General features: G+C 36.0%; 1 non-coding gene across 1 annotated transcript; it reads left to right on the top strand.

Moving 5' to 3' along the window:
- The first annotated feature begins 3,275 nt into the window (after positions 1-3,275).
- Positions 3,276-3,382, top strand: LOC145110157 (small nucleolar RNA R71). Its single transcript, XR_013709536.1, has one exon. It is a non-coding gene; the product is annotated as a small nucleolar RNA R71 (small nucleolar RNA).
- The last annotated feature ends 23,756 nt before the right edge of the window (positions 3,383-27,138 follow it).

The raw sequence follows: 27,138 nt of genomic DNA, 5'->3' as shown, positions 1-27,138 counted from the left end.
GACCGACTCGGCGAGTCCACGAACAGACTCGGCGAGTCATATGAACTGCTCGAGTCGCATGTCTGATTTCTATCAACTCATCCGACAAAACTCAAAATTGTTTCCAGGGGTTTGTCTAGGAACGTATATTAAGTATTGATTCACAATAAATTTCACCTATAACATTCTATTTAGACAAAATTTTGAAACCCTAGAAACCTAATCAAGCCAAAACCGGGTTTGCAACAAAATGGGACCATTTTTCTGCAAAAATTAGAGCTTTAATAAGATTATTAACAAAAGATGAGAAAGTAGAAGAAATCAAAGAAAAATGAAGATGGTTGCTTGAGAGAATCTTGGCACGTCGAGCGGGTGTCGGCTGGTGTGAATGAATGTGTTTTCTCAATTAGGATAAAAACCCTAATTTTACAGAAACGTAAAAATTAATTTTTTTCAGTAAATTAAATCGAATTGTTGAGTCAGGGTATAGACTCGCCGAGTCAGGTCGCGATTAAAACTTCCCTGATTCGTGTGGACTCGCCGAGTCATGGATGAACTCGTCGAGTCAATAAAATTCATTATTTCTAAAAATTAATTTACCATACCCCACACTCAGACCTTGCTTGTCCTCAAGCAATCATTTATAGATGAAAATGAAGTTTTGATTAGAAAAATCCTAAGAAAACCACACAAAACAAAAACGAAAAATGAAAAAGAAAAGAAAAGCAAACTCTATTGACGGGTTGCCTCCCGTGAAGAGCTTCTTTTTGAGGAGTCCTTAGCTGGACTCCATCCCGCTCTACGTCGCTGCTGCTTCCTCCATTAGGATCTCCTTTTTCAGTTTTTGCACTTTGTATTTTGTCTTGTAAAGATGGATTCTTCTCTTATATTCCCTCTTCAATTCTTCCATTCTCTTTCTTGCAGCAATTTCTTCAGCTTTACGCTTTATCCCTTTACTATGCCTCTTCTTTTTCACTTCTTCCTATTCACGCCCCATCGTTTCCCTTCCTTCTTTATCTTCTTCAATTTCCTTTTCGGTCATTAACTCCTCATCACTTGAAGGCACAAATTCTTCCTTACTTTCAGCACATATTAAAGAATCCGGTGTTTTGAAAGTAAAAACTTCAAACGTAGTAGAGACAAGGACACGAGGCGTGGTTCTTTTGCTTTTGGTTGACATCACTATATGTGATTCAACGGAAGAGTTATGGTTATGATTATTCCAAGTTTTAGTATCCTCTTTATCTTCTAAACTTTCTTTATCCTCTTCTTGGGCAGCCTCATCATTTAGCACAATTGTTTCAAGACAAGCCAAATGTGCATTCTCAAAGTTGACGAAATCTATAACAGCTTTGCTTTCCTCAAGAAGATTCTCCACATATTCAGGCAAAACGTGCACATCTGGTTCATAAAGGGTACTAATGGTTTGCAGACTAAAATCTTCAACAAATCGGGATTTTTCGTATGTACTCGTCGAGTCAGAAGGTACGACTCGGCGAGTCAGTGAGCTTCCAATACTTCTAAGGGCTTCATGATAATAAGCTTCCTCGATCAGCCTCTCTATCTCCTCTAGATCTCCTTTGGCATCAGAATTTTCTTCCAAAGATAATAAGAATTGACTTGGATTGATTTCATGCAAGCACGCAAGCTCTTTTTCTAGCAATTCATCCTCCAAATCTATTGAGGAAACTTTATCTTCTCTTGACTCTATGTGCTTATCCTTTTCCTCAGCTTTAAAAATCACCAAATCATCCCCCACCCTTAATGTTAGTGTAGATTCACGCATATCTACCAAGGCACAAGCGGTATTCAACAACGGTCGCCCAAGAATGATTGGTACTTTAAGGTCCTCCTCCATGTCTAATATTATGAAGTCAACAGGAAATACTAGTTCATCAACTTTGATAAGAAGATCTTCACACACTCCCATTGGATGTATTATCGTTTTGTCGGCCAAATGGATTTTCATATGAATAGGCTTTGGGACCGGAAGGTTTAACTTTTGGAAGAAGGAATATGGCATAATATTAATACTTGCCCCTGAATCAGTCAATGCTCGTGTGGTCATTATGTTCCCAAATTGACAAGGTACGGTGATGCTTCCCGGATCGCCCCTCTTTTCTGGCAGTTCATTCAACACTATTTTAGCAACTTCTTCCATATTTCTTCTAGTTGTAAAGAGGTTTTTAAGCAAACTTGCATATTTCGGTGTTTGAACTATTGTTTCAACAAACGGAATATTCACTTGGAGTGCCCTTATGTGCTCCATAAACCTCCTATATTCTTGAATCTGCTCATTAGGTATGGCTCGGCTCGGAAATGGAAAAGGGGTCCGGTAACATTTCAAAAGAAAGATGCTTGTGTCATCAGGTCTTGGACTCGTCGAGTCCTTGTTGGCGACTCGGCAAGTCGAGTCGGGTTTACTCGATTCCCAGCTATTTACCTCTTCTGTTTGCACCTTGTTGGGATTCTTCTGGACAGGGGTCAGAGTTGTTTCAGAATCTGTTGTTATTGCCTTCACATCCGCCATTCTGGGATTTTGTTCGGTATTGCTTGGAAGTTCACCGGGTGTTCTTTGGTAGATTTGTTGTGCAAGCTGGCCTAGCTGTTTTTCAATGTTATGAATGGATGCTTGCTGATTCCTAAGTATATTTTGTTGATCCATCATCATAGCTTGGTGCTCTCTAAGCATATTTCGTTGCTCCTTTATTTCAGCGTCAGTATCATTGTGCCTCTTCTCGGACGCAGCCACAAATCTTGTAAACATATCTTCCAAATCAGATTTCTTCTCTAGCACCGGTTCCTCCTTTTGATAAAAGTCTCTATCTTTTTGCTTGTACTTTTCCTCCTTCGCCTTTTTGTACTCATCGTATGGTAGCCATTCTTTCTTGGGTTTCCGCCAATTGTCATCAAACCTATCACCACTTGAATAGCACACTTGCACTTTCCGGTTCCCGTTCTCGTCAAGCTCACAATCTTTAGTGAGGTGAGGCCCTCTATAGTTTTCACAACCCACCCTAATGTCATGGATGGATTGGTCCATCTTATTCATTCATCGATCCAAACTATAAAACTTAGCCATCATTGCTGCCATATTATCAGTAACTGAGTTCACCACACCCCTACTTAGTTCATTCCTTGGATTATGATATTCTCTAGAGTGTTTAGAGAATTCTTCAATTAGCTCTTTTATCACCGGGGGTGCCTTCTTCGTGAGAGGTCCTTGCGAATCAAGGAGCTGCTTAGTTGTTACATTTACTCCATCATAGAAGATAGAGACTTCTTGTTGACTATTCAAATCATGATGTGGGCAGTTCCTTAGTAAGCCTTTATATCTCTCCCATGCCTCATAAAGTGATTCTCCAGCTTGTTGTTCAAAATTAGTTATGGCTTTCTTCAACTTGGCTATCTTTGACGGAGGGCAAAATTGGTCTATAAATTATGTTTTCATTTTAGCCCAAGTAGTGATGGATCCGAGAGGAAGTGATTTCAGCCAATCTTTCGCAGCTCCCGTGAATGTGACCGGAAGCATACGAAGTAAAACAGTGTCGCGAGCCACATTGGGGACATTAAAGTAGTAGGCTATATCATTGACCTCGTCTAGATGCTTGTATGTGTTTTCATGATCCTTCCCGTAGAATGGGATTTCCTTAAGTTGAGCAAGTATGTGTCCCTCAAGTTCAAAGGTGGCAGTTGCGGGAATCGCGGGTTGCACGAGTCCCGGGCCGGTATCATCATGTATCCTTTTCTTCCATTCACCCATGGGAACTTCATCGACGTTAGCCATGGTGTTAGCTAGTTCGCCCTCTATGTCGCTTCCTTCTTCAAATTCGCTTTCTTCTTTTTCGGATTCGTACACGATATCCTCCATCTTCGGGTCTTCGTCCGCCTATGAAAAGATGTTGGATTCTCCTACTTTCTTGCCCTTTTTCTTACTAAAAACAGATTTGAGATTCTTCAACGACGAATTCTTCGATGTTTCGGTTTCTCCTACGGTTTTGCCTTTGTTTTTCCTCAAAGTTGCTTCCGGGTCTTCAAGTGGTGGAATCAAAGGTGTTACTCCTCCTCTAGTCATAAACGACTGCAATCAAAACAGAAAACACGCGTAAAAAGAACAAAAATAAACTAAAAACGAACTTATGTTTCAGCGATGGACTCGTCGAGTAGGTGCGATTGCACTCGGCGAGTACAGAGCTAAAACAGAAATAATTTAAACAAAAGCTCTAAAAACAGAAATACTTAAAACTTAACCTAATAACTAAATTACTAAATCAGTAACTTTGGTGCAAGGTGGATCTCACACAAAGGATCGATAATACTAGAAATTAGATTTAATTTTTTTGAACCGTTCCCCGGCAACGGCGCCAAAAAAACTTGATGTGAATATTTAATGCACTAGTTTTTTATTTATAATTCCTAATTTATCGCATCTAAACCACACCTTACAGGCAGTGAACCCAATCGAGTATAGAATAGCTTTGATAAGCAAGGGTGTCGAACACAAGGGGAACGGTAGTGAATTAATTTAAAATATTTGATTATAGGTTACAAAGCACACGAAAGGAATAAAGAAATGTATTATTAAATCTCAAACGAATAACTAAATAGCAAATCTCGATAGACTGACAGGAAGACAAATCTCTTTAGGTACTTTGGTTTAGACAAATTACACCTTAAAATCATAGAAAATTGCACACACGGATTTATTTATTCATGTTCACCGATTTCTAAAATGATTAGATCCATGTTCGCTATTACTAATCCTTTAGCAAACAATTCAATTCAAGCAGTGATTAGTTGATTAAACTAACATGTTTCCTAGTGTTCAGTTCGTATCAAGCAAGACTTGTAATAATAGTTAATCAAATTACTAATTCAATTAACCTCTTGTTGATGGTTCGTCACACAAGGCTTACACATTAACTTACTTATTTTCTAGTTAACCCTAGTTTTACGTTCACTATTCCTAGTCATATAATCTTGATGGTCATCAAAATCATAAGAGCCAAGCAATCAAGCAGATGTTCATACAACTCGATATACTTAATAATTAACAGAAAATAATTGTCATTAACATATAAGGATCTTTTAACAAGCTTGGCAAGATAAATTAAACATAAATAAACAATCCAATATAACAATTAATCCACAAATCAAAGTTTTATCTAATCATAAACTCAAAGCAAATGGTTTTGACACCAAAATCAGAAAGTAAAAACATAGTAGTATCACAGTGGAATGCTAAACTTGGTCACGATAACAAACCACATGATTACCGACACGAATCCGCTCTCTAATCCTTCCGATCTTCGCTCTTGTCAGCTTAACGGCCTTCCGGCCGCCTTTTAGACCCTCAAAATGACAGTTATGAAGTTTTCTTGTCGCACAAGTCAAAGTGGAATATCAAAGATTATGAAAATGGGTGAATGATATGGGGTATTTATAGTTGAATGGAGATGGAATTAATATGGAATATTAGAGTTGGATAGGAATAAGGAAACTAATGGTGGCTTAGGGATTAAGCAAATAAGTTTTATTTGCTTAATGTGTGTGAAACGAACTAAGTTTTATCCTACTTTTTAATTATGAATTAGACACACAAAGGCAGTGGACCTATCAATTGTGGTATAGTTAAATAAGTAGGGTATCGAACTCAGGGAACGGAAATTAAACTAATTACTAATATTATCTAAGAACAAGTAATAGAAAGTAGGATTTTCTCTAGTTTTACAAGACTAGAAACTTAAATATTTAGCTAAGACTTAAACTAAATAACTAAAGCTAAATCAACAAAAATCACTAAATTCAATAATTAAGGAGACTTCTGTTTAGGTTCGAATCATTTGTTCCTATGGTTGATTTTATGATAAATGATTTGGATTAAGTTTAATTGGCTACCGATTAAGATGATTAGGTTCACGTTCGCTATTGCTAATCCTTAGAAAACAGATTAATTCAAACAATGGTCATTTGTCTAGATTAATGAATTTCCTAGTTTATTAATTCGGGTTAAGTAAGACTTGTAGTGGTTAATTAAATTGGTCATTCAATTAACTTCTTGATGATGGTTCGTCATACAAGCTCACACACTAACTTACCTATTTTCTAGCTAAACCTTCAGGCGTTGACTCGTCGAGTTCTTCTTGTTTTCGACATTTTTCTTCTTCATTTCAACTCCCGAACTTCCGATTGCATCTCCTACTTCCTTTTTCTCCCGAGCACATCTTTTGGACTGAAAATATAATTTAAACACAATTAAGTACCTTTTGTCCATAAATTGCAAATAATTAGCCAATAAATAATAAAAATATATACTAAATATATAGCTAAATATGCACATATCAAAGATCCTTTAGGAAAGATCTCTCAAGATCATCATAATAGAATTAGTAAGTGAGAGTGATGGGAAATGGGGTAATTGGGTTATTATAATGTTGATGGTTATATAATTAAAAATTAAAATTTATAATATTGTGGGTTGAAAACCCTATGTACTCAGCGGGTTTCCCAACCTGACCCACTCAGTTAATTTGTATCACAGTTATCGATGTGAAGATCCATTACATTGAGAGATTAAGGGAGATGTAGATCATTAGTGTAAACTAATGTAATGTATATTTATGCTTATTTTATGTATCAGTTATGACATCCCAAGTTTTGAAAGAATATCAATATCGAATATTTCTTCGGAAATGTTTAATGTTAATATTATCTCACATTGAAATAATATTTTTGGGACCAATTCCACAACAAAAGAAATACTATGTTTTAAAATAAGCATAAATAAAACTTATAAAATGACCATAAATTTGGGGATGTCATAGTTGGTATCAGAGCTAGGTTTAAGCGAACTAGGAGTAAGGATTTATTTCTAGACGTAAACTTAGAATGCTGAGCAATGATCGTGAGATGAGTGTCTAGTATATTTTAGGTAGTAAACCTGAATAGACATGAAGACAAGTTTACTTTATGACAGATGCCTAATTTGCTTCTATGTGCTAAATGATTTATACATGCTATAGCTAAAATCTGTCGTAGGATGCTATAGGATGACTTTAGATGCTTTAGGACGTTCGAATATATGGTCTATTGCCGACCGGATCTGGAAATTTTATGTGTTCAGGTTTCTAAACGTTTAATTACGGTATTAGAACCGACATATACTTTTCGGAGTAATAAGGAGGATTACGCGTCTAAACCTTCTATGTCTATATTCTCGTCTCGGTACACCAAACGCCTGCTTCGGTGTACAGAACGTCATGATAAGAACTTGTAGCAGACTGAGCTAATGAGAAGGCTTACGATAGTAAATGATACCTATCGGAAGATATCAATGATAGAACTTTTGGTGCAACTCCTGAAATCGTCCCATCGTCTGGCGTTTCCACCAACCAAGTACAAGAAGAATAGTGGTTGAAGATACGCGAGGAAGAAACCCTAGAAGAGTCTATTAGGACATGTGCTTATTTTGTCACAATAGTATGTGTTAAGTTGTTTGTGATTTCAGGAATAAAACTTAGTGGACTGCAAGACAATACATGGGACAAGTATGAGTATGTGTGAAAATTAGTAGAGGCCTATACTACCGGAAGCACATGACTCGTACTTGGATCAGGGAAAGTCATAAGGTTACTAAGATGCTAGTAGTTGAGCTATTTTGTTCATTTCCATCATTACCTTTGTTTCGGTGATGATTTCTATTCTGACCCTAGTAGTAAAAGCGAATCGAGTCTGATTAATCTACGAAATAAGTTCGATGTAGTGTCTGACCTTAGTTAAAAATCAAAGAAGGAGAGGATAAAGCAATTGATAGACAGATTGCTACATGCTAAAATACTATATCAAATTGGAACATGAAGGAAGGTACCTTTCATGTTAGAGTCTGACTCAAAGAGACCTGAGTCTAAACGTTGTATCATACAATGACAGGCAATTACAACATGACCCATCGGTATGTTCGGTAGTTGAAGTAAAGACCTTAATTTTGGAGGAAAAGTAGGTGCAACACCATCAATAGTCAAGAAGTCTAAGAGTTAGAAACGCGGTAAAAAAGACATGAAAGTTACGTGCGGAGTCATTATACAAACCCCGTTTTATTGATGATTCCGGGACGTAATCATCCTAAGGAGGAGATAATTGTAACGCCCGTAGAATCGGGCTAGGCATTTAAGATATAATATAAGTTTCGTATTAATAAAAATATGAAAAATCAACCGAATCATCCGTAAATCGTGAAAATAAGGACGCCGAACATATATATATATATATATATATATATATATATATATATATATATATATATATATATATATATATATATAACCCATATAAATAAACTATTTGAAAAAAATAACCAACTTTAAAAAAAAAATTGTAATATGATCATTTTGTCGGGAACAAGGCATTTCGGTGCGATCTTCGGGACCCGAGTAGGATTCTAGAGTTGTCTTCAGGATCCGTTTATATATATATATATATATATATATATATATATATATATATATATATAGGGCTTAAATTCTAAAAATTAGGGTTTGGACAACAGCCACGTAAGGATGATTAAATAGGGCTCAAACTCTAAAAATTAGGGTTTGGACAACAGCCACGTACGCTCAGCGTACACACACAGCTTCACATTTTTCATGTAAGTGCCAAGGGGCCAATTTTGCAAACAATTCTCATAATAAGGATCAAAGATGAAACTATTTGAACAAGGGTGTTACAATAAACAAAAAAATTAACACATAACACAAAAATGAACACACACAAAAGGATTAAAGTTATATATATATATATATATATATATATATATATATATATATATATATATATATATATATATATATATAAACAGATCCTGAAGACAACTCTAGAATCCTACTCGGGTCCCAAGATCGCACCGAAATGCCTTGTTCCCGACAAAATGATCATATTACAATTTTTTTTTAAACTTCATTATTTTTTTCAAATAGTTTATTTATATGGGTTACATTAATATATATATATATATATATATATATATATATATATATATATATATATAGAGAGAGAGAGAGAGAGAGAGAAAGACTTAGATTCAAATGAGAACAATTATGTAATTGAGAATGTAAGAGCAAAGTTGGGCTACATATTTCTTTTTTCCGTAAACCCTCCAGCATACTTGTGCGACGGAAAAATGTAATATTCATATGTGAATATAAACCACCACCACCGCAACCACTTTTGGGCAACATATCTTTTTTTCCGCAAAACCCTTCAGCATACCGGTACGACTGAGGAATATATTATTCATATGCGAATATAAAGGTAAATATATTCTTGCATTTACCTCCCCCACCATTGCAACAACCACTGCCACTACCACCGCTACCCATGCCACCACCACCTTCGCCACTAACCGCAATATTCATACATGAATAAGCACTTGAGAATTGATACATACTTACTTATATATGAATACACTTATATATTCATATTTGGATGTAAATGTAAATATATTCTTGCGTTTACCACCCCCACCCCCGCCACCGCAACTACAACAGCCACAGCCACCGCTACCCCTGCCACTACTACCACCTCCGCCACCAACCGTCATATTCATATATGAGTAATTACTTGAAAATAGAAACATACTTACTCATATATGAAAACACTTATATATTTATATGAATATACTTATTCATATATGAATATATTTATTCATATATGACTATATGAGTAAATATATATTCATATATGAAGGTTAGTCATCGTCACCAACACCTCCCCCACCATTAATGCAACCACCACTACCACCTCCGCCACCAACCATCATATTCATATATGAAGAATCACATGTGAATAGACACAGGATTATTCATATATGAATATTATCTGTTCCATCATCCCTGTACGTTGGAGCGTTTAAGCGGCAGATTTGAAATATGTGGCCAATATTTGTTCTCGCTTTCTCGAGTTCATAATTGTTATCATTTGAACATTTCTTTATATATATATATATATATATATATATATATATATATATATATATATATATATATATATATATATGGGTTGAGTAAGTCACTAGACGGGAGTCAGGAGCTTTAATCGGTGCCTAGGTCAGGAGCTTTAATTGTATTATAACTTATTTTTTTTAAAAATATATTACTTATATCCTAACAAAATTAATAAATATGACAAATTTTGATTATTATTTACTTATTTTGATATAATATATACAATTATTCAAAAATTATTATATTTTAATAAATAAATATTTGAAAATTTAAAATATTAAAATTTGAAATGGAAAATTTTGAAAATTTAGGAGTATTGTTTCAAATTTAAAACATTTGACATTTAAAATTTGAAATTTTGAAATTTTTTGATGTAATTATTTGAAAATTTTAAAAATTGAACATTCTGGCCACCTAGCTCTGCCTAGACAGATGTTGATCGTCGTTTGAACGGCTCCGCCAAATTTGATCACATAGTAAAAGTCGTAGGCGGTTGTCCGCCTAGCGCCTAAGCACCGCTTAGGTGGCCGCCTAACCCGTCATTTACAAAAGTGATATATATATATATATATATATATATATATATATATATATATATATATATATATATATATATATATATATATATATATATAGGACTAGGTTATAATGTGGATGAACAACTATTGTGCGGACGTGTGGAAAGTGCATTTCTATGAGAATTACTAAGAGAATAAGTCGTTTAGTAATTTGAATACGTTCAACCTCACACAACTATTGTCATTTCCATGCATTCTCACTAATTCTTATTCATTTTTGTTCTCACGCATCGTTTTTCACTCATTTTCATTCTTACAGAATACGACTCAATAAACATTATGACGGAATGAGAATAATAATAAAAAGTCTATAATAACCTTATAGACGATTTAATTAGTGAGAATGTGTGATAATTACAATAGTTATGTAAGATTGAACGTATTCACATTATCAAACAATATATTTTCTTTTTCATTCTCACAGAATAGCACTGTCAACACGTCCGCACAATAGATGTCAATCCACATTTGAGTCTAGCTCTCTCTCTCTCTCTCTCTCTCTCTATATATATATATATATATATATATATATATATATATATATATATATATATATATATATATATATATATATATATATATATACACACACACACGGTTATTATGTTAATAATCATTAAAATATATTTTTGTAATAATATATTCCTTCTTGAGCAATACAATTTCAAATTGAATCGGATTTGAATTTAGTTTAGATTATTTGGATTCATTTGATCGGATCGGATTAGACAGACCCTATCTACGAGCACCCATAATTATTATTGTTAAGACAAAACATCATAAATGGTCCCTGTGGTATCCCAAAATCTGAAGTTTAGTCCTTAAGTTTAAAAAACCTCACAGATGGTCCATGTGGTTTCAAAACCTCATAGAAGGGCATTTCCGTCATTTCACTATCACAAGGACCATTTATGAAGTTTTGTCTTATTTAAAAAAAGAAAAAAATATATATAATTAATTAATATTAAAGGGTCCGCTCCTCTCTCTCTCCCTCCCCTCTCTCTCTATCTCTCTCTTTGTGTGTGTGTGTGTGTGTGAAAAAGAAAGTCAAACCCCCACCAACTTCTTCTTCTTCCCCAATCCAGATCTGATGAACACATGAACACCCATCTTCTCCATTCACTCTGGTTCGAAAGGCAACTCCGATTCCACCATTCCAACCACTGGAATCAACTAATTTAGAAAATGCAAGTATATTGCTTTATTTGATAAAAGAGAAAATACATTGACAGCATTGATAATGTGAATGAAATATGATATATTAGTTGCAAGTATCATTCTTTGTTGTGTAGCACCAACATAAGTAACCATTGATAAATCTGGTGAAGATAAGTGGCTTTGTTCCATGTGAGCCGAGAAATGGGACATTAATGGTCGCCCTATATAGTATGAAAAAATGTTGGATACTCTTTACAACTGTCAAATCATATGTACTAATAGATACATATTATCTGATTATCAAAAGGTCGCAAATATAATTGGTTTGGTTAATTATGAGACATGTCGACCATCTAACCTCCCCTTACCCCATGACTATTAGGAGAATCGGGTATAGCAATATGGCTACAACAAAACTAATCATTTAAAAAGAATGTAAAATTATTTATATGCACTTATTTTATGTATTAATGTGGCTTTAAATGATTGGATAGATGGATTATATTTGGATATACCTCCTCTTTTAACTGAGCATTTTCATAACAAAGTCTTTGTTCTTCATGACAATCAGCTTGAACACTATGAGGAGCTGTACCACAAGTTAAGCATATCACATTCTTTAAAGCCTCTTTAATCGCAATGTTTTCACTACGAATTTTATCGTTCTCCGCCTTTAGCAAAGAATTATTCGCCATTTCGCTTTTCGCCTGCACCAGTTCATCAATTTCACATGAATTAAAACCTAATCTGATCAATTTTGATAAAATCCAGAGAGAAAATATGTGTTTTTATACTGAATGGATGATTTGAGGTTTATGTTATATTCGAAAAGAAAAGCAGTTCTAACAACAAAAGCAAAACAATTGTTATTAGAGTAAATCTAACACATAAAGATAAGATAATTAAGATATAGATAAAGATTCATATAATCCTATATATCCTATAGAAATACCAACTATAAACACGCATATATAGATACATCTATATATAGGGAAAAAAAACAAACCTTCATATGAGTTCTTCGATTTTGAAACCAAAACTTAATCTGTGGAGGAGTCAAACCCAACTCCTGGCTCAATTGTAACTTCATTTTTTCATCTGGGTGAGGACATTCGTTGAACATTCTACAATTACCCACGAGAAAAACGATATCAATATCAAGGATCCAAATTGAAATGCTAAATAACAAAGGGAAAACCCAATAGAAATCTCTTGCGCCTCGAGAAGCTGAATATGCTTATTAGTGTACCGGTGGTATCGTTTCTTGCCATGCCTATGATTGGGGGCTTCATGGTGGTCATCAAGGCCTCCTCCGCTAGCACCCTGCACTGCCATTACTCTCCGGCAACGTCAACAACATAGTTTCCAACAAACCCTTTAATTAAAAAAACAATCATCGGTACTATAGGTTGTATACCAATAATAAACAGTGCCATCATCCTACTTAACCTACGAAAAACAGTGCCATCACCTCGAGGAAGAGTGACACATGTGTAACGACTATAGATTTCAAGGGATATACATACATCATGAGATTGAGATTGTGAGTATAGAGAGAGAAAAAAAAGGAATACTAGGAGAGAGAGAGAGAGAGAGAGAGAGAGAGGTGGGACCCTTTAATATATATATATATATATGATGGGTTTTGAGCATACAAACAATCATACGTGTGCATGCAACCCTAAATAATTGGATCTAGGTTTTCTCTATTAGACATACAAGCATTTAACAAAAAAAACTAGAAACCCTAGCATGCATATAGGGATTAGAACACATACCTTTATTGTTATATTGTAATAACAATGGATTCCTTGAAGATCTTGACTTTGAGAACAAGTGTCACAAGTGTAACACCTCTAATGGCTCATAAACACACCAAGCAAGAAGATGGGAGGAGAGAGGAGGGATGAAGCTCAAAGTTTCGGCTCTTCTAGGATTTCACAAAGCATGGCCGAAACTTCAAGGGGTGAGGCTCCATTTATAGTTAAGGTTGCTTAGTCCCAAAGCTAGGGTTTGCAGGTGGAAACCCTAATTTCCAGCTGAAGGCCTAAGCAGCCCATGGACTCACCTTCTCAAGGCCTTGGACAAAAATCCTTAGGGTCTCCCTAGAATTTTCGGTCAACCCTTTTCAAGGTGATCCAAGAGCCCAACCCACATCTATTAATTAATTGCAAATAAGCCCCTGTACTTTTAATTAATTCCTTTAATCCCAAAATTAATTCCAAATTAATTTTTGATTAAATATTAATTAAACAACATGATTTCTAATTAATATATTATTTTCATAATACATTAATAAATCATTTAATCCAATTTATTATTCAAATAATAAATTCAACCTCTCTCTCCAAAAGTCATTCTGTCTAGTTGCTAGTATGAAGGCAACCCAAAAGAATTGTGCTACTATCAATTCAAATGCCTACCAATTATAGTTATGGGCTTAGACACCTAATCCAACAATATATATATATATATATATATATATATATATATATATATATATATATATATATATATATATATATAAGGCAAAACTTCATAAATGGTCCATGTGGTAGTGAAATGACGGAAATGTCATTCACTTAACGGCCAAAAGCTAACGAAGTTAGCGAAAATGACCATTTTTTAAAAGTTTTGAAACCACAAGGACCATCTGTGAGGTTTTTTTAAACTTAGTATCTATACTTCAGATTTTGGGATACCACAGGGACCATTTATGAAGTTTTGTCTATTGTTAAATTACAATTTCTACGAATTTTAATGTATTTCATGTTTAGACTTTAATTTTATCTTTTTCAATTAGTTATGAGAGTTCATTTGTACACAACGGTTTTTTTTCTATATACAACAATTTGTGTTTTAAAATGTTGTATTGTATAACTTTCTAAAACATAAATGTTGTATATGAATCACTTCTAGCTATGGATAAAACCATAAACATGACTCCAATTAATATATATTAAATAGATATCAACTTGCCATCTAATGATAATTAGTATTTCGTCACCCCGCGCGTTGCGGCGGTGGACACCTTTGCAAAGTAATTATAAAAGTATAAAATAAAGTTTCGATCGGCACAATTATGTATAAAGGGCAAAAATAAGAGTTGAAAGTACATTTTGATTTGTATAATACACAAATGACAATTAATTTAAAACTTATAATAGCAAAAAGTAATATTATAAAAACAAAAAGTATAAATAAATTATGCAAAAGACCAAAAACATAAGTTTAAAATATAGTAAGGGACTACAATCATAATTTGTAAGATGCTACTAATCATTTAATTTAAAAATTATTAGGATGAAAACCATTACATTAAAATTAATTTAGGGGAAAGGAATATAAAAGCAAATAAAATTTAGGGGTGGGAAATGAAAAAGTAAATGAAAATCATGTGTATATGAAATGGCGGTGAAGAAGAAAAATAGAAAGGATGTCCAATAAAAATAAGTACTTTTTTTTTAATAAGTACTTGTCCCACAGTTTCATACATGTATAGTAGGTAAAACGGAAAAGTCAGACCATCCAACGGCGAATTTGTAATGAATAGTAACTTATATTCACAAACTCAATTTGGTAATATATATATATATATATATATATATATATATATATATATATATATATATATATATATATATATATATATATATATAGGAAATAAGTGGTTGTCATGTACCTATGCTTATATATAGAACCCTCCAAACAATGTAGTTTTGATCTATTTATATCCAAACTAATCATAATATTTTTTTACTATTCTTTCTTAATCATGTGACTTACTAAATCGATCAAATTTATGTTTTTTTTTCATTGTGTCTAAGAACTTAAAGCATTAAAAGTCGTGATCATTTAATCAACCCTACAAAATTCTAAATGAAAACTAATAGAATAAAAATTAAAAGAAGAACATATCATAACTTAATCAAGTTTTTCACAAAATCATTAGATATAGTTTTTCAACTGAAAGACAAAACGCTTGAGTTACATTCGTTAAAAAAGATTGGTTTTTTATTTTCTCTATAAACTTCAATAATTATTTATAATAAAAATATATATAATTGATCTTTTTCATTCCATAATTGAACTTAATTCAATGGTACTCTATTAAAACAAAACTAAGAGCAAATGAAATTAGATTTATTTTGTTTAAAACTACGTTGTTTAAAAGATTCTATACCTAAGCTTAGGTACATAACAGCCACATATTTACTTTTCCGTATATATATATATATATATATATATATATATATATATATATATATATATCTTTCGTTATCGTCCCTACTACCACGTAACCCTTGATGTAGATAGAGTCTAGATGTCACGTCTTATTCACCTCATGTAAATTTATTTTCAAACATTTATAATTGATATGAAATTTTGAACATAGACACATATGGTGGGCCATGGGCTGGTGGGTTGGTCCCATCTGGATCCGTAAGTCACTCGAAACAAAATTATGTTCCGTATGACCATAACAAAACTCTAGAATCTGGACCCATAAGCTATGAGCCCCAAAATGGGTCAGCTTAAGTGTAGTTTATTATATGGGCCCAATTGGTGATGCATGGATGCTAACTCATGAACGTGTGTACGCATGTGTCCATGAATACATAGATATATAATGTGTGGATGCATGGATGACAACTGTTAATGGACAATTGGCCAATGCCCAATAGTTTACATATAATTATCAACTTTGTTAATACGTCAAAAGCTTTAATTTCTAATAAAGTTAAAACCACGAATAAGATATGCAAAATATATGTTTTATTGAGTAAATCTTTGGAAGGTGATTTTGAAAAGAAAGTTATACATATACCCATAGTGTTGAAAAGAAAGTTATACACTATACCCATAGCATCCTTATTTAGAAAAGATCCTAAGGTTAAAAATGATTAATAATTTATTTAACTATATTTAATTTAAAGGAAGGATTTTATTTATAGAATGAAAGAGTTTATTAAGTTTATTTACTGTGATGATGTGGAATCAAATTCGTCTTTATATGTGTCTTTTTTTCTCATTTATTTTTTAACCCATATTGCTTAATAAAAAAAAAAGTTGAAGTGAAAGCAATCAACTATAACGAAAGAGGCTAACACAATTTTTATATCACATTGCTTAAGAAACAAAACTCATGGGAAACACACATGTATAAGTAAGGATGCTAAAACATTTTCCCTTATATATTTGTTCTCTTATGTTTTGATTTTGGCTGGTTTTGGCATCAAACACAAAATTCAAGGAATCATGCGGTCAACCATGGAAGTTTTTTTTTGTATAATTGTCATAATTTCTACCTTTTGTGATTTCCCATATTAATAGAATATAAAACGATGATATTAAATTCACACTATTTAATAAAAATCTTATTATCATAAACTTTCGACTTAGTTTTTTAACCTCCATGTGAAACCTTAAGATAAAAAAATCTTTTACCCCCCTCATGTCAAATATTTTTAACGGGTTTTAATATATATATATATATATATATATATATATATATATATATATATATATAACGTTTAATTTTTTTTAAAACATTTTTACAAATACAACGCTCAACTTAATTTTTGTAAATAATGTTCAAACGTTCAGTGTCAAAAAGAAATTACGTATATGTATTGTGATTATTCGAAAGAAATTTACATGTATCAGTATACATTGGACTATGGAAAATGACATACTATGAACATGCACACCTAATCATTTTTAAGTGTTTAACTAATTTTTTAAAGGAGAATTACTAATCTAGCCATTTTCCCTAATTACCTATCCAAAAATAGCCAAAAATTACCAATTGTCCAAAAATAACCCACGAAACCGTAGGTAATTAAAATGGACTACTGTTTCGTTAAATAATGGAAGTCAATTGATCTCGAAAACAGAGAAGAAAGCAGCATCCCGCTCAATGCAAGTAGGGAGAACCCGTTCTTTATCTTGTTTCATCAGCAAATGTGGCAAACGAAATTACGTATATGTATTGTGATTATTCGAAAGAAATTTACATGTATCAGTATACATTGGACTATGGAAAATGACATACTATGAACATGCACACCTAATCATTTTTAAGTGTTTAACTAATTTTTTAAAGGAGAATTACTAATCTAGCCATTTTCCCTAATTACCTATCCAAAAATAGCCAAAAATTACCAATTGTCCAAAAATAACCCACGAAACCGTAGGTAATTAAAATGGACTACTGTTTCGTTAAATTGCCTACTGTTTCGGCAAATGATCTACTGTTTCGGGTTAACTATAAAACAAAAAAAATCATTTCGAAAATCTAAAATTGTAGGTTATTTTATAACCTACGGTTTCCTCTCGCCAACTACTGTTTCCCAAACCGTACTCTACTTTTTCGGGTAAAAAGTCTATGCTTTTAATTTTTTTTTAAATAAATAGACTACTCTACATTTTACAAACAATATTTTTTTTATCAAAATAATTGTCAAAAAACTACTCTCCATTCATTTAAAAAAAAATAAAATCGTAGACTTTTTACCCGAAACAGTAGACTACGGTTTGGGAAACAGTAGTTCGTCAAGAGCAAACCATAGGTTATTAGATTTTCGAAATGAATTTTTTTATAGTTAACCCGAAACATTAGACCATTTGCCGAAACAGTAACTCATTCTAATTACCTACGGTTTGGTGGGCTATTTTTGGACAACTGCTAATTTTTTGATAGGTAATTAGGGAAAATGGCTAGATTAGTAATTCTCTCGTTATTTAAAGAGAAAATTATTGAAATATTCCCTATGGTTTGGTTAAAATATCATGTTTGGTCCCTAATATTTTTATTGCATTCGGATCGTCCCTATGGTATGAATTTATTGCCTTTTGAATCCCTAATAGACATGAAAATACCATATTACCCTTAATTGTTTTTTTTATGATATTTCTAACGTTTTATTTAATTATTTATTACATTTACCAAGTCAAATATGACCCCACCTCTTTCCCCTTAACCTTCTTCCCTTACCCTCTATTTCCCGATAAAGTGTTCTTGTTTATGCCATTCCACTTTCCCTCGTCGGAAAAATCCCCAAGAATTGCTCCATGTTAGAAAATCTTCCATCTCCACCCTTGACACCATCGTTCAATAGAAAGCAATAGGTTCTCTACCGTCAACAACATATCCTTCCCTAAAACCCACTATCTCCGATGAAACTTCACAGTCTTTGAAAAATCACAGTATAGAATCTTCGATGAAGCTCCAATGTCTCCGGCGAGTTGAGAAATTGAATAATCCAACGTATTCGGTTTTGAACTCATTAGCGATTGGGGATGATGGATTTGAACCATAAAAATACTTTGAATGATTGACATTGGGGAAAAAATTTACATAACTTCGGAGAGATATCGAGATGTTTTTGTGTACATCCCTAACTACTCCGTCCCCCTCCTTCTCTTGCCGGAAATGTCGGCGACAGCCACCATCGTCCAGTCTGTTTCACATCTACTGTGCCTCACAACCCTTACTCTGCAGATCGATGTGCCTTCATGTGTGTACAACCCTAGATCTGCAGATCAATCCTAGGTTTGATTTTCATTTCTGAAATTCGAAATAAGAACATTATTGATTTCGATTTTTATTTAAGGATCTCGGTTTTGTTTCTACATTTTGAATAACCACATAAGTTTTATTTTGATTTCAATTTTGATTTATGGAATTATAACATCCTGACTCCCACGTATAATATTTCATTAATTTGCATTCATGATGTCAGAGCAACTCGACGAGTTAGATGCCCCAACTCGCCGAGTAGAGGAGTTAATGGTCGCGTGATCTTTAGAGTCTACTCGACAAGTTGGAGGACCCCAACTCGAAGAGTAGGAGCTGAGTGAGAAAACCCTAATTTTCAGGGTTTGTGTCCTATTTAAAGGACCTTAAGCCTTCATTTCCGCCTCCCTTGTCATCTTAGAACTCTGAGAGAAACCCTAATCGAGCTATATCCTTGTGTGAGAGAAAGAGAGGCTAACACTTCATACTTTAGTGCATTTTTGGAGGAAGATTGAGGAGCAAAAGGCTTGGCCGAGAGGGAGCTCTTGGATCCGGTGTTCATTCATTCCTAGTTTCTGTTTGAAGGCAAAAAGTCGCCACCTTGATCACTTAGTTGTTAGATCTCTTCACTAGGAAGATATAGCCATTCTTAGCATTCTTTATGAGCCTTTGGGTTGTTTAAGCGTGCCATGAAGTTGAAACTTCAGATCTGGACTGTATGAGGTCCTTTGAGCATAAAGATCCAAGCTTTATTAAGCTATTGGCCAAGTTCCAAGCATTAAACCTTCTATAGAGCTTTTTTTGGCATTTTGAGCCTGAGGTGCCATGCATGGACGTAAAGCTTGCAGCTTTACGTGGTAGTTCAGCCTTGGGAGGCTAGATCTAGAGTTTGGGACATTATTTCTGCTTGGAATCGCCTGAATGAGAATTTGACTAGAGGGACTCGACGAGTGAATGAGCCAACTCGACGATTCGGTTAGGGTTTACCCCGATTGTTTGGACACGTTGCAGACTCGGCGAGTTGATGAGACAACTCGACGAGTTGAGAGGGTTTTACCCGTCTTTGGTTTCAGAGTTGACTCGACGAGTTGATGAGACAACTCGACGAGTAGGTAGGGTTTTCCTGGTCTTATGGACGCTGCATGGACTCGACGAGTTGCCTAGCAACTCGGCGAGTAGACTCGAGTTATCGCGACTTACTGAGTTCTGGGGGACTCGACAAGTTCATGAGCTGTACTCGGCGAGTTGAGTCAACATGGACTGTTGACTTAAGTGTTGACCTCTGCTGACTTTTAGAGTTGGGTCAGCTTTGACTGTTTACTTCCGTTGACTTTAGGGTTCTGTGGATTTTGGAGGCCATGGAGGGGCGGGGTTTAGACCAACAGCTCAAGTGTAGGATACATTGCTTTACTCTGTGAGGTGAGTCTACTCACTATATCTACTGAGTGACCGGAGGGTCTTATTTGAGTAGTCGACCGGAGGGTCCTATGTGCTTATATTGAGTTATGTGTTATTATGCATCTTGTCTTTGTGATATATGTTATATTATTCTGAGCCCTACTGAGTTAGGACCGGAGGGTCCAAACCGAGTTGTGAGACCGGAGGGTCTTCACTGAGATACAGGACTGGAGGGTCCACTCGAGTTGTGGGACCGGAGGGTCCCACTGAGACACATTGTCCGGAGGTTCTTATTTGAGATATAGCCATGCGAGGCTAATGAGATATGTGTGGTATATTGGGGAACTCACTAAGCTTCGTGCTTACCGTGTTATATGAAATGTGTTTCAGGTACTTCTCAGGATCGCGGGAAGACGCCGGCTTGATTGTACACACGAGATAGAGTTATGATTTTGGAGGATCCTGTATTTTATTCAACAATTATGAAATGTGTTTTCGATAATTTAGCTATTGGGGATTTTGTGAAATGAGTTGATGAGATTTATGCGATTTTAAAATGAAAAATTTGTTTGAAAATTTACGGTGTTACAAGTTGGTATCAGAGCCTTGGTTTGAGGGATTCGGATGTACCTTCGGGTGTGTCTGGACTCAAACTGAGGATTTGAGAAAAATTTTCAAAAGAAATGATCTTTCTAAAATGAGAAAGAGTTTTAAGAGAAAACGAGTTGGAGCAGTGTGTACAATCAGCTAGAGCCCGAACGGTGATTTCCCAAAATACCCTTACTTATTTGTGTTATGGGATATTTATGAGATATTAGTGATGCATGCTAGAGGATAGGCTAGGAATTTTGTATGTTAGGGCTACAGTTACCTGATTTGTGATGCCTTAGCCTAGGAGTTGTTGCTATCTGTTATGTGCCTTGAGTATGTGTTGAGTAAGAGTATCTAGCAGGAATATTTTAGAGAGAGCTCTGAGTGGTGGAGTAATCTAGGAGAGATACCTAGATATGCTTTTGAGGAATCTACTAAGAGGGTAGTTAGATGCCACGAGGGGTAGGTTTGCCTGAGTCGGCGATGCCTTTTGAGTTGTGAATAGAGCGAGAGGAGTTATATACCAGAGTGGTTTTACGTGCTGGTAGAGGTTATTCGATGCCCGAATGCTGCTTGCTTCGTGATTTGTGGAACTCTTGATGTGGGAGTCGGCTACTAAGTGAATATGACGATATTCAGGAGGTAGATGGCTGGCATCATAAGGAGTTCTTCAGCAGCTGATGGCAGAAAAGTGTGAGAACCTAGGAAGAGCCTAGGGAGATACTTTAGTCAGATGAATACGCTGATAGAGGATAGTATTCGATGGAGAGCGACCATGTGTAACGGGATTGGTGATCGAGAAGGTTGAGCAGCTACTTAGGAAATCTGGGACGATCCTTGTGGAAGGTATAGGTAGATGTGGCAGGTAGTATGGGCCCATACTATTGAAAGCAGAGGACCCATACTCAAAACAGGGAGAATCCCAGAGGTTCTAAATAGCATATTAAGGGGATATAACATGGTTCGGGTACCATGATTCGTAGCAGAGTGTATTTTCATCTTTCCCAGTTATCCGACGATGGGTATTCAGATGGAGAAAGGATATGGTAAACTGTGGGGCCAGAGGGCCATGTCAATTGAGCTTCGATAGAGTGTACCTTGTGAGGGAATTGAGTTTAGATCCCGAGGAGTTGACTGGTGGGCTGCCAGTTGGAGTCGCAGGCCTTGAGGAAAAGTGGAGGAGGATTGCGATCCGGGTTGAGTGATCGACCGATGGTTGAGATGTCACATTCTGCGACGAGAATGGAACTATTTCCGTTTTTCGTATGGAGCGAACGAGATAACGAGCTTTCGATTCCAGAGTTTGGAGGTAACCCCGAGAGGTAGCACATATCGTTGCAATATTTTCACCAGAATAATTTTGGTATGTTTGCTGCGAGGTATTTCTTATACCGTGAAAGAGTCATTAGTGGGGACTGAGATGGATGAGGACAAGGAGATGCCTTAGTCGAGTCAGGCATACTTTTAGCAGCAGATTCAGGTGATCAAGAGGAGTATACCGGGGCGGCGGCCCTCATTGTCTACATTGTGTATCGACTGTGAGAGTGAGATCTCTTGTTTCTATGATGATCCACGTGATGGAATGTTAGTTGAGGGATCGGAGACGCGGTGTGTGATAGTGCATTACTTCCTGATTAAGAGTCGTGACTAGTTCAGGACAATTGAGATATCCGGTGGTATGTCGGTATGAGATTTCGGGATGACTAGAGGTAGTCACGATGGGAGGGTTCTAAGGATTTCATCTGGGATTCGAGATATTTGGAGTTGCATGGTCTCTATCGGGAAGATTATCAAGTGTTACGTTATACGATTCCAAGAGTCAAGTGTGATGTACCTGGTGAAACAGTCTATGGAGTGGACTGTTGGTATGCCAATTGGTGATGGTTCAAACCCTGAGTGGGGGAGAACTGGATATTCTATTGAGAGGATCAGTGATATGTTCAAGGGCGGTTAGAGAACTGGTTATGGAGATCTGCTGTGCGGACACATGAGACTTGGGTTATTGGTGGATGAGGCAAGGTGCAAAGCGAGATGATGCATGTTGTACGTGTTCAGGAAAGGATGAGTGTATCCACAGCGAGTAGCCGTTGGTCAGAGACCTTATGGTGGTTAGGAACTCTTCGAGTTTTTAGTGGTTGAGTTCGAGGCGGTTGGCTCGTTGAGGTTCAGTTTCAACTGTTGAGAATTTCTAGTTCGATGTAAGGGTTGTTATTTGCACTCCAGGTAGGGCAGCAATTGTTTTGGCAACCAACTTCAGAGTCGGTATGGGTATTCTCGCATCGGTTTTGAGCAGTAGAGGATGGGGTTTCAGATTGTCGTCAACGTGTTCTTAGCCATTGACGATTTCTCCGTGTTTCAAGTTGTGAGTTGGAGTATTTCGAGGTTACGAGTTATGTGAGTGGAAGATCAGTGGTCGAGGCAAAACATTGTGAGATTCTGAGAGGGTGCATTGCGGTATCCGAGTATGATGTCGTGAATGGAAGATCAGTAGTTGAGGCAAGACATCGTGAGGGTCTGTGATGGTGTATCGAGGTATCCGAGTATGATGCCCTAAATTCTTGGATTATTTTGAGACTTGAGTTTATGAGATGGCAAGTGGAGTACTGAGTGACTATTGTTCCAGTGGGAGCCCTTCAGCTAATTTTCATCAAAAGGGATTGTCCAAGAATGTGAATTGTAGCGAGAGAAAGTGTTTTGTTGCGACGATTGTGGCCAGGAGTAGCGATGCTTAATCTGGGTGGGTGTGTGTACCTATCTATGATTGGACCACGGAGCATGAGTGTAAGGTCCTGGAAACAGGATCTTAACCAGTGATCAAGCAATCTAACAATCAAGTAAGATGAGAACTGAGTAGAAGAAGAATGAACCAAAGTTTGCACACGTTTATAACAGAAAACATCTAGTACAACTTGGACAATGACCGTAAACACAGTGGATCATCAACAACAACTAACAGACTCAGACACAACATATATATAAGGGAAAAGACTTGGCCGTAAACAGGTTTACGGCCGTAAACCTATTTACGGCCGTAAACCTATTTACGGCCATAAACACACTCTAGCCGTAAACACACCAAACCACTTCTATTACAAGACCCAAAGCACAATAAGACATATACATCCAAAATCCTAGCCCAAACCACAACTTAGACCTTTCAATCTCCCCCTTGGTTTGGGGCCAGCAGTGACTCGGTCCTTCTTAATTATAAGTACATCGGACCCTCCCATTCCCCCATGCCACATCTCCTTTGCAATAATTTCGGCAACCATTGTTGTGTACTCTTTAGCAGCAGACTTGAAAATATCTTCAGCCACCTTGATCTGATGTAGGGCCAAATGATGAATATCCCACTTTCCAAATTGAAGTAGGTCCTTTTTGTCAAACAAGCGAAAGCAACCATCTTGGAACTTGATGATAGCAGTCGCAGTGGTTTCATCATAGACCCAGTAAAGCATGTTAGCAAGAGATCCATCACTAAAGGTCTGCAGCACTGGAATTTGTCTGACTTGATTGGTTGGTGGCCACATGACAGTCTGGAAGGGCTCATTTGTCTTGGGATCCAGTACATTAGGGAAACTTTTCATGAAAGACTCAGCAGTCTTCATGCCAGGAAATCCCTTCTTTACTTGGTCCTCCAAGAATAGCTTGAAGTGAGTTGCCCGTGGATCACCTGATGGATTTGCAAATGGAGCATTTGATAATTCAGAAAGATCCACCCTTGTCCATGAACTGAAATCATGGAAATCGTTGTAATACTCCACGTTTTTGCTTTTGCGCCTCATTATCCACATGTTCAGCCTGTCATGAAAACCCCATGAGACAATTCCAGTTCTATCACCGTACCTGTGCCCAAATTTTTTCCTTTCAAGATCAGTGACGGTGATTTGTGGTTGACCTTCAGGAGCGTTTTAATCTGAGCTCTTTTTGAACATTAGTTGCTTTTTCTTGTTGGATTCTGCTAATTTGGCACGTTTGAGAGCAGCAACATTGGGCGCTTGAACTGGTTCTTTGTCAAAGCGATCAACAATCCGAGTACTTCTTTGAGTGGGCGGGTCAGCAGGAGGATCTTGAGATGACTGGCCAGCATTGAATTGTTGAACAGAAGACTTGAACTTGTCGCCAAATTCCTCTTCCAGTTTCTTCTTTAAATCAAAGTAACTTGCAGTTAAGGATCCCAGATGGGTTTGCAGATCAGAAATTTGCAGAGATTTTAGAGTTTTGTCCGCTTCAAGATTTGCAACCTGAATTTTAAGTTGGGCCTTTTCAGCTTCAAGATCAGCCACATGGATATCAAGCTCAATATTCTTCTGGTTGAGCACGCTAATCTCCTTTTGAAGTCCAATAATGGTGGGATCACCCTCTCCTGAGTGGCCTTCCTCAATAAAAATACCTTTAGCTCGTGAGGAAGGCACTGAGCTTTGTTCTTGTGCCAGATGTAGAGCAAGCCTCTCAGAGGCAGCATCATGATAAGGCCTAATAGGAGATGATCCCGAAGGAACTGATGAACCACCAGCTTCATAAAAGGTGCTCGGTCCTTCATGGAATGGAGTAGGTGAAGTAGCAGCAGAAGTAGTTATTGGTTGAGTCAACAGGCCTTGAGATAGATCTGGAACAAATACTCCCGATCTTGGATCAAGTCTTCTCCTCTTCAATGTAGGCGAGGTGGTCTGAGTTGTCAACGATTCACTCACTGTTGGCTCAATAGTAGGAATAACATCCTCAAGGGGAGGAATCCCTGAAGTTGTCTCCATGGGAGTTGAAGTATCAGCCATTTGATTTGGAGTAGGAGGCGTTGTTTCAAGAACGTCTTCTGAATCCGTTATCTCCGTTGCTGGATGAGCAACATCACGGATAGTGTCAAAGAACGTGTCAAGATCCTCATTGGACAAGAAATTAGCATTGCCTCCAAGGTTCACGGAAATATCATCCTTGTCAAAACCTGTAAGATCCAAATCATCAAAAGAATCAGCATCATTTCCTTTCTTCACATTTGCTGACCTCCAGAATTCCTTGATCAAGCCTTGATAGATATCTGGATTAACAGTCAGAGCAGTAGACAGACAACATTCTTGCAGTCCATGCATCATTGATTTGAATTCTCTGTGAGCAGCCGGAGGATCAGCCAAGAGGACAGCCAGGTTGTGACTGTCAGCAAATTTGAGTTCTGCCATTTCAATCTGCACTAAAACAAGCCAAGTGAGAAAACAATTTAAACATTTAAAAAATGATGTTTTACTCAAGTTTGCAGTTCAAATTGGCTTTTAAGTGAAACATACGAAGAAAAATCAATTTTTATTGACTAAAGGGAGTTCACGGCCGTAAACTGCCTGGCCTTAAACAGCCTGGCCGTAAACGCCGACAGTTTGATTTTTCTTCGATTAAGACCTTAAAACACGTCGATTTGAAGCGAAAAGAGCATATCCTTGGTCGGAATCAGTATACCTTTGAAGTTAACGGATCAATTTCACAAAATTTCACAAAAAAAAAAATTTAGAGAGAGAGAGAGAATATAGGAGTTTGCGGCCGAGAATGATAAAATGAGGAAGGAAAATTGATTTCGGCTGATGTTCTTCTTTATATACTTGGTACAAAAGGCAATGGTCCGCAATCTACAAAAATGAAGTCCAATACCCGAAAACTTTATAAAAATAAAACATTTTGAGAACAAAAAATAAAATAAAAATAAAATAAAAAATAAAGATAACAGCAATTTTTTTAAAAAAAAATTATCAGGTTTTTTATAAAAGTAAAAAGTAAAATTGAAATGAAATTAAAATTTAACAGGAATTTAAACTAATTTCACCTTTTTCTAACACTAATAATAATTTTGTGATATTGGGATCAAAGTTGTTAGACAACCATAATCCACTTATCCCTACTTCTGTCTTCATGTCTACGTCTGGTCAATCGTCGG

The sequence above is a fragment of the Lactuca virosa genome, chromosome 4 (assembly GCF_052849685.1).
Source record: "Lactuca virosa cultivar CGN04683 chromosome 4, Lactuca_virosa_CGN04683_v6, whole genome shotgun sequence".
In the NCBI taxonomy this organism is placed as follows: domain Eukaryota; kingdom Viridiplantae; phylum Streptophyta; class Magnoliopsida; order Asterales; family Asteraceae; genus Lactuca; species Lactuca virosa.
Note: the sequence above shows the minus strand (reverse complement) of the source record. Positions and strands in the feature narration are given on the sequence as shown.